A 9,937-nucleotide genomic window follows, 5' to 3' on the forward strand; every position below is an offset into this window, starting at 1 on the left:
AGTTCTGCATCAGTCTCCCTGTTTCTCCTCTGCCTATGTCTCTGCCTCTCTGTGTCTCTCATAAATAAATAAATAAAATCTTTTTTAAAAAAAAGTTTGACACCATTTTCAAGATGGTAGTTTTCTCTGGGAGGATGAGAAAGGAGAGACAACAGAAGAAGGCCATACATGGGCTTCAAAGGTACTGACATGTCCCATTAAACTAGCCATGGGTGCCTGGATGTTCCTTTTATCTTTATTCTTTAAACAGTATATATACTTCTATATAGATACATATATAAATATATATATATACAGTTGACCCTTGAACAACGTGGGAGTCAGAGTACTGACCCCATATACAGTCAAAAATCCGTGTATAAAAAAAAAATCCATGTATAACTTTTGACTCTCCCAAAACTTAACTATTAATAGCCTGCTGTTCGCTGGAAGACTTACTGATAACATAAACAGTCAATTAACACATATTTTGTGTTACTTGTCTCATATACTGTATTCTCACAATAAAGTAAGCTAGAAAAAAGAAAATATTAGGAAAATCATGAGGAAGAAAAAAATACATTTATAGTGCCATGCTGTACTTACCTGCATGTAAGTGGACCTGCACAGTTCAAACCTGTGAGTTCAAGGGTCACCTGTATTATTTTATATCTATGTATATATACACATATATTATTCTACAAATTATTCACAATAAATTTTTTTTATAATACAATGTGTAAGAACCAGGTCATGTGGGGCCTTGTTGACCAGCGTAGGGCCTGGCCCACTGTGAAGATCACAATAATGGTGGCCAGTGGAGTTTCTGGGGATCCTCCCCCAGGCTCTCTGGGCTGGGTCGAAAGCTTCCAGGCCCCAGTGGGTTTGCTGGGCTGACCCTGGCTGCTCAGTTGTGGGATGCTGAGGAACAGGGACTCTGCTACGGGAGAAAGCCCCAGACTCAGGGGCCAGAGGGACAGACAATAGCCTAGAGTTTCTAGGGACCAGAATGGGAGGATCTTCCCCAACCTTTTATATGGGGGTGGGAGTGGCAATTCAGGCTCCCCAGTCCCAGGGAATGGATGGATGTAGGCCCCAGGTTCAAGGGGACCAGTGGCATTCAGATGACTGGATCCTATGTTGACTAGAGCCACTTGAGTGACTCCCCAGATCACCAAAGATTTCATGCCCCAAGCATGCCTGGCACTGAATGGCACACAGTACCTGACCTAATGGGGTCATGCCAGCCAGGTGACCAGATAGAAGGACCTTGTCCACGCCTAGTTCTATAATACCTTAACTCTAGGGCTGTCATAGGTTGAGAGAGCCCAACAATAACGGAGACTTGATTTCCCATTCACCAGATGGAATGAGGACTCTGAGTAAGTTTTTGTTATGTTTTATTTTTTAAGTAGGCCCCGTGTCCAATATGGGGCTTGAACTCACAACCCTGAGATCAATACCTGAGTTGAGATCAAGAGTTGGACACCCACCCAACTGACTATGAGGGCTGTGAGTAAGTTTTTAAAAATAGCCTATTTTGGGGCACGTGGGTGGCTCAGTCAACTGAGCGTCTGACTCTTGATTTTGGCTCAGGTCAAAGTTTCAGGTAGTGAAATTAAGATGGGTTCAGCCTGGAGTCCACATGTCCCTCTCCCTCCCCCTCTGCTCCTCCGCTGCTCACTTACATGCTAGCTGTCTCTCTCTATCTAAAATAAGTAAATAAATTCTTAAGAAAATAATATAAATAAACATGGCCTATTTTCTTGCCTACCTGAATGCGTGCATGCATATTCATACCCGCTACACCTACTTCTGCCTTTTTTCTCCCTTCTCTCTCTTTCAGATTCCCTGGGTCTGGCTTCCAGCTCAACTACAGAGCTCTCTGGGTCTGAGGAAAAGAGGCTTTGGCTGTGAGTGCATCAGATGCCAGGACCTGCCCTCCCCCTCCCTCTGTCTCCTTCCACTCCTATTCCACGCCTCAGGTATCTGAGGCCTGAACCCAGCAGCCCCCTCCACTGCTGCCTCCAGACAAGCTGGGAGGAAGGAGCAACATGGCTCCAGCTAGGGTCAGCTGTGGGGCCACCAGAGCTCAGCAGGCTTTTGTGTTATTGAGCTCCTGTGCTGGTGGCCTCACTGGGCAGAGCTCTGGAGACTCTGGGCACCAGCCTAGAAGAGTGGGACAAACTCCAGGTCACTCAGGCTGAGGCTGAGCTAGACCAGCCTCTAAGCTCCCAGCCTCCCTCCTTCCTCACACCCGAGAGGCCAGGGCTAAACCTGGCAACCCCCTGCCCTTCCGCATGTGATAGGGAACCAGAGAACCAGATGTACCCTATGCCCTCCCTGGCCCTGACCTCTGACCCCCAACTTCCACACAGTCCCTCTCCATCCTTCATCCTTCAGACCATGTTCTCCACCCCCTTCGACAGGGTGCCCTGAGGGCTGGACTCCACAGGAGGGTCCTGAGGGAAAGAGTGGGGTTGTCTGCTCTGACTGGGGGCTCCAAGTCTGGGTTTGCCCACATCCAGTCATGTCACCACCTCCCTATATGTCTCCTCACAGGACTCTGCCTGCCTTAGGGGAGATGGCACAAATCTGGGACACGGTGGGGAGGGGCCCCCCACAGCAGCTCCCACACCAGCCTCTACGGGCATTCCTGCAAGCTCAGGAGAGAGCCATCCTTTCCCCCACCGTCCCTACGATTTTGGCAAGAATCAAACATAGTTGAAAAAAGCACGAGATGTGAGGAGCCAGATTGATTGGGTAGAATGATTTCCCCACTCTGAACCTCAGTTTGCTCATCCATAAAATGGGAAGAATATCTGCAGATGGTCTTCCCAGAGCTCACTTGTGGGTCCACTTTCACCCCTTCACTGCCAGGACGGGGAGGCAGTTGGCCCAGGCTGGGGCCCAGGCTGGACTCCCTGCTCCAGCTCCCAAATCTTGTCTGACCAACTATTTATTCTTTCAGTACTTCTCTGTTGGGAACCACTCTGGAACCCCTCCCCTGGGACCTTGGACCAGCTTCCACTGTAGCACTAAGCTGTCACCTCTCACATTGTGTTGGCACCTCGGAGTGTGGTCTGTCTCCCCCACACACTGTGGGTTCCCCAAGGTCACAAGCCAAGTCTCACTTCTCTCTGTGTCCACAGTGCTCAGGCCAGAGTAAGGCACAGAGTAGGTGCTTCGGTGATGCCTGTTGAGTGAGGCATCTACCTCGATTACCACACCCTCCCTATCTCCACCCTGAGCCTCACCATACCTGCCAGGGACTTTGTGTCCCTACTGCTGCCGGTCTCTCGAGCCCACTGTCTTCCTCAGCGTCTTGCCTGGGAGGTCCTGGGGCAGGACACAATACCACCCCAGGACCTCTGGTAAGCCCTGGCTTTTCCTTCTACCCTTGAATCTCACTCAGTTCCTCAGGCCACAAACCCAAGGGAGTGTGCTAAACAGTTACATTGGTGGCCTCCATGCACTGGGCTCCCAGGTCTGGATGCTCTTGTGTGTGTACCCTCCCATGTTGACTCTGGGCTTGGCTTTATGACTTGCTTTGGCCAATGGGACATCAAGAAGCGTAAAGCAGAGACTCAATAGACACTTGCACATTGGGGCCTGTCCTCTTGGAAGCCAGTTGCCTCGCTGGAAGGCGGTCAGCTAGACATCTGAATGATGAGAGGTCAGGTGAAGACAGGTACTGGGTGACAGGAAGCCATTTGGTAATCCAGCCGCAGCTGCCCCCAGCTGAATGCAACCACGTGGCAACCCCAGGCTAAACCAGCAGCGCTGGCCAGCTGGCCCTGGCCAAACCACAGAATTTTTAGAAATGATGTATCAGGGGGACACCTGAGTGGCTCAGAGGTTGAGCATCTGCCTTCAGCTCAGGGCATGATCCCAGGGTCCAAGATCGAGTCCCACATCGAGGTCCCCGCAAGGAGCCTGCTTCTCCCTCTGTCTATGTCTCTGCCTCTCTCTCTGTGTGTCTCTCATGAATAAATAAATAAAATCTTAAAAAAAAAAAGAATATATCATTGTTTAAGCTACTAAGTTTTGGGATGGTTTCTCTCCCAGCAGTAGATAACTGAAGCAAGGCCCAATCCTGCACCTTCTCCAGTCCAGTGGAATCCACCCCCAGAATATGTCATACATCTCATCACTTCTCACCACATCTCCAGGCACCCCCTAGTCCAGGCCTCTGTCATCTCTCACCTGGACCATTGCCACGGCCTCCTCACTGGGCTCCCTGCCTCCAGTCTTCTCCTCCTACAGTCACCGTCCAGCAACAGGTTTTGGGGTTTTGGTCAGATCAAGCCGCACCCCTGCCCAAGACCCTCCAGTAAGTTCCCTGTCATTAAGACTAAAACACAGACTCCTCCATGGCCTTCAGAGCCCTGTGTAGTACAGCACCTGCCACGTCTCCATCCCCATCTCCAGCGGTTCTCCCCTTGCTCACTGTACCCCAGCATCACTGGCATCCTTTCTGTTTCTTGAACATGCCAAGCATATTCCCCCTGTCAGGGCCTTCACACCAGTCTGTCCAGAAGACTTCCTGTAGGTCTTTCCATCTAGGTCTTTCTGTTCTCAACTTACATGTCCCCTCAGGAAGGCTAAGCATAGAAGAGGGAACTGAGGTTCGGAGTAGTGAGGTCATTTCTCACATTCACATGATTAGGAAGAGGCCAGGCTGATGTTCCATCCTAGGTCCATGTGACTCCCCCCCCACCCCCACCTTGCAGGGCTCCTCCTGCCACATCGGCAGTTGGGGAGGATGATAGTGGTGGTCGCAGACACCTGAGAAAGGAGAGAGGTCAGAGGGGCCTCCTTCACTTAATCCTACAAACACTCCCGGCTATAGCCTTTGGACCCTGCCCTGGGCTGGGTGTTGAGGACTCAGAGATGAATCAGACCAGACTTTGCCCTCTGAGAGCTCCCATCTGGGAACAAAGAAAGCAGTAGAGGATGTCAAGGATAACAGAGGAGCTCAGGAAGGCAGCCTTCAAGCTGAGAGCTCTCCAGGAAGGCCTAGCAAGGGACTTGAGATGGACTGGAGGGGAGAGCCAGAAAGTAGGAGTGGGGGTGGTGTTCAGTGGCCAGAGCTGCCTATTGTTTACTGCGAGTGACCAGGACTCAGTGTTGGCCATGCCTGTCCTGTCCATGTCCCGCTGTGTGTGTGCATGTGTGTGTGTGTGTGTGTGTGTGTGTGTGTGTGTGTAAGACAGTGAGGGAGCAGTACCGGGGGTGAGGTAGAGGATAGACAAGAAAAGAGTTGAATGAATAAGTGGGTTTTACTGATGTGCAAACAAGTCCAGAGAGGCTGAGTCACTTGCACCAGCTCACAAAGCCACTAGGTGATAAAGGCAGGATCGGAACCCAGGCCTATCCTGCCACCACACAGAGCACAGGGTAGGAGCAGAGGTCCACCTCCTCCAGGGCCTGCTGCATATTCACTATATCATCCCAGGTAAGGTCATTCCCCTCATGGACTTCATTTCCTCATCAGTAAATTGAGGGAATTGGATGAAGGTTCTTTAAGCACAAGGACTCTGAAGAAAATACTTCTATTGGAACCAAATTCAGGACAAAAGGAATAGCCTTTGTGCCTCAACCTGGTACAGGATGGCTCCATAGCCTGTGGCTCCCTCCAGGCCCAGCAACTGGGTGCTATGCTAGCTGAATCCAGGGAGCTCCAAGAATCCCCCAGTGTCAAGTGGACCTGGGATTTTCCACCCAACAGTCTAACTGAGAGTTCCAGAAGCCGCTACCACCAGCTCCTTAGAATCCCAGGGCTCTAACTGCACTTCTATGTACATCATCCTCCCAACCCAGACCCGAGCTCACTGGCCCTCATTCCCCAGCATAACTTCCAGACTTCTCGAGTTCTCTTCAGAGTGGGACACACCTTTGGCCAATGAAGGAAAGGGGAGAGGCAACTCACTGACCCACTGTCTGACCTGTGCAGACAGATCTGCTCAATCAGAGGAGACAAGATGGCCTCATTTCCCATATTCCAGTTCTGTTCATCCTCCACCATTCTGTTCCCTTCCATCCTGAAGGGTTCCCTTTTGCTGGTTCCATTCCATTTATTCCATTCAGAATTTCAGGAAATTCTACCTGGGAGAGAGGGACATGGTGAGCAGATCTGGAGCTGATTACAGAAGGAAATTGGTTGTTGTGGTTTTTTTTTTTAAGATTTTATTTATTCATTTGAGAGGGGGAGAGAGAGAGAGAGCATGAGCAGGGGGTGGGGAATAGCAGAGTGAGAGGGAGAAGGAGAAACAGGCTCCCTGATGAACAGGGAGCCTGGCATGGGGCTCGATCCCAGGACCCTGAGATCATGACCTGAGCCAAAGGCAGATGCTCAACCAACTGAGCCACCCAGGTGCCTCCAGAAGGGAATTGTTGAGGGAGGATTCCCACACTCTGCTGGGGCCTAGAACAATCTCCAGGACCCTGTTTCTGGGGTACCCAGAGGAGCCACTGCATTGGCTCAGGCTCTCCGTACAGAATGAACTCTGGGATCTACCACTTACTAATTGTGTGACCTTAAGCAAGTGGCTTAAATCTCTGAGCCTTTGTTCTCTCAGCTATAAAAAATGGGGATTTGGGACCTACTCACTGAGCTTTTTGGCAGTTGTATGGAATAAGGCATAGAATATACCTAACGCAAAAGGGTAGTCAAGGCAGCAGCAATAATTTTTTTTATCTGCTTATTGTCAGAGGTGGTGGCCTTACCTCAGAGTGCTGGCCCAGAACGGCTGGGGAGGCAGAGACGGAAGAAGGGGTTAAAATAATACAGATATCATCTATTTAGCACTTAATGTGCCAGCCTCTGTCATAATCACCACATGAAACTATTGCTACTTTCACTTTATAGATAAGGTGTCTGAAGCACACAGACGTTCAATAACTTGGCCAAAGTCACACAGCTAGTAAGTGCCAGAACTGGGGCACATTCAGGCTCTCTGACTGCAGAATTCACACTCTTAACCACCGTACTCTCCTACCTTGCATGAAACCCATTTTCAGGGCAGCCCCGGTGGCTCAGCGGTTTAGCGCCGCCTTCAGCCCAGGGCGTGATCCTGGAGAGCCAGGATCGAGTCCCACATCAGGCTCCCTGCATGGAGCCTGCTTCTCCCTCTGCCTGTGTCTCTGCCTCTCTCTCTCTCTCTGGTCTATCATGAATAAATAAATAAAATATTTAAGAAAGTAAAAGAAACCCATTTCCAGATGAGAAATGCTGGGGTTCAAAGAGCTTAAATCCACACTGCAGCAAAACAGGAGCAAGTCCTGACTCAGAGCCGGTCTCGGAAGTTCTGGCAATTTCCACTGTGGCATGCTGCCCCCTAGTGCCCTCTATGGGAGACACACACCAGAGGCAAGCAGCCAACACCCATGCAGCCTGATGCACACTCCCGACCCACTGTTCCTGCCCGTGACCAAAGCTGCCCATCTTACAGTTTCTAGATGGCACTCTGCATGTCATCTACATATACAATTGTGATGATTTTTGGCTATCTCACAAATCCTCAAATTCAACAAATCTAACTCAAACTTTTACACCCCAAACTTGGCCTTCCTCATTCGTGTCCGGCCAGCCAGCAGCACAAGCCAGAACTCCAGTTGTCTTGACATGTCCTTCTTCCCTCCAGGCTGTCAGTAGCCAAGGAGCCCAAATGGTGGCTAAGGAAGGAGACGAGAGGAGTAGACATCAAACAGGGTAAAGCAACAGTGGTGGCTGCAGATCAGCACGATGGCCCCTGGTCATGGCCAAGAGGCAAAACTGAGCTCTGGTGGCTCTGGCTAGAAAGGCAGGCCTTTCTGCTTAGAAAGGGGCCCAAACACAGCTCTAAGGGCTGGGAGGAGGTCACAGTGAGGAGCACTATACTGGGAGCCAGAAGGGCTGGGTACTACTCCATCACAGTATGGCCTTGGGAACCTTGATGAGTCTCAGTTTCGCCATCTGTAAAATGAATATGACAATGCCTACCTTGGACTGTTGTAAGGATTAAATTTAAGTCTTCGCTTTGTAAACTGTAAAGGGAAGTGCGCAGGAGAGGTTGGTTGTTATCTGGAAAACTCACTCCAGTAGACTTCTTTCTTTTGTCTTACTGAATACTGAATCCATAAGGTATGTTGTTTTGTTTTCATTTTTTTTTAAATATTTTATTTTTTTATTCATAGACACAGAGAGAAAGAGGCAGAGACACAGGCAGAGGGAGAAGCAGGCTCCACGCAGGGAGCCCGATGTGGGACTCGATCCCGGGTCTCCAGGATCACACCCCAGGCTGCAGGCGGCGTCAAACCGCTGCGCCACCGTGGCTGCCCCATTGTTTTGTTTTCAAAGAGGGTCATCAGGGCACCTGGGGGGCTCAGTCAGGTAAGTGTGACTCTCTTATTTCTGCTCAGATCATGATCTCAGGATCCTGGGATGGAGCCCCACAGTGGGCTCTGCACTCAGCGGGGAGTCTGCTTGAGATTCTCTCTCCCTCTGTCCCTTCCCCAGCTTGCATGCATGTTCTCTCTCTCTCTCCCAAATAAATAAATCTCTAATAAAGGTCATCAATTTGGTTTTTTTTAAGTTATGGTAAAAGATATAAAAACATAAAATTTGGAGATCCCTGGGTGGCTCAGCGGTTTAGCATCTGCCTTCAGCCCAGGGCATGATCCTGGAGTCCTGGGATCGAGTCCCGCGTCAGGCTCCCTGCATGGAGCGAGCCTGCTTCTCCCTCTGCCTGTGTCTGCCTCTCTCTCTGTGTGTGTGTCTCTTGTGAATAAATAAATTAAACCTTAAAAAAAAAACATAAAATTTGCCATTTTAACCACTTTAAGTGCAGAATTCAGTGGCATTAATTACATTCACACTGTTGTGTAACCATTGCCATGGTCTATTTCCAAAATTTTTCATCATCCCAAATAGAAACTCTGTACCCATTAAGCAATAACTTCCCATTCCGCCCCCCCTCCAGCCCCTGGTAACCTCTAATCTCTGTCTTTATAAATGACTTTGTTCCAAACATTTAATATTAAGTGGAATCACAATATTTGTCCTTTTGTGTCTGGCTTATTTCACTTAGGATGATGTCTTCAAGATTCATCTATGCTGGGGCATCTGGCTGACTCAGTCAGCGGAGTACACAACTCTTGATCTCAGCATTGTAGGTTCAGGCCCCATGCTGGGTGTAGAGATTACTTAAAAATAAAACCTTAAAAAATATTCATCTATACTGTAACATGTATCAAAACTTCATTCTTTTAAGATTTTATTTTTAAGTAATCTCTACATCCAACATGGAGCTTGAACTTACAACCCCAAGGTCAAGAGTCTCATGCTCTACCAACTGAGCCAGCCAGGTGCCCCAGAACTTCATTCTATAAAGAATGAATAATATTCCATGGTGTGTATTTACCATATTTGGTTGATCTATTCATCTGTTGACGGACATTTGAGTTTTTTCCACTTTTCAGCTAATGTGAATAATGCTGCAATGAACATTGGCATAGAAGTGTTTTTTTCTGAGTCCTTGTTTTCAACCCTTTTGGAGATATATATATATAATCGAGTTTTTTATGGAGTTTTCCAGTATGTACTGTGGTAGGGGGAAGGGCCCTGGGAACAGGGCCCAGTGTGTTAAAGTGTGGCAGAGCAAGGGCCAGAGAAAAGAGGTTTCAGTGTGACCATCATGAGAATAACAGCTAACTTGTGCTTTTTGCAAAACATTCCACACAACTCTAGAGGGGGAAGTATTTTCATCCCCGTTTTACAGATGGAGAGAAAGCCAGTGGCTTCTCCAAAGCCACAGAGTTGGTGAGGGCTCATATTTTCTTTCCTTCCATTTTTTTTTTTTCTAAGTAAAGAAAGTAGTTCTGAGATGCTTCAGTCATCATGTTCTTACATGTTAATCTACAGCATTTTAGGCAGCACAGAATTAGAATTTTGTAGTGCAGCTCTGCCCTTTTACAA

Source organism: Canis lupus, chromosome 5 (genome assembly GCF_048164855.1).
Source record: "Canis lupus baileyi chromosome 5, mCanLup2.hap1, whole genome shotgun sequence".
NCBI classification, from domain to species: Eukaryota; Metazoa; Chordata; class Mammalia; order Carnivora; family Canidae; genus Canis; species Canis lupus.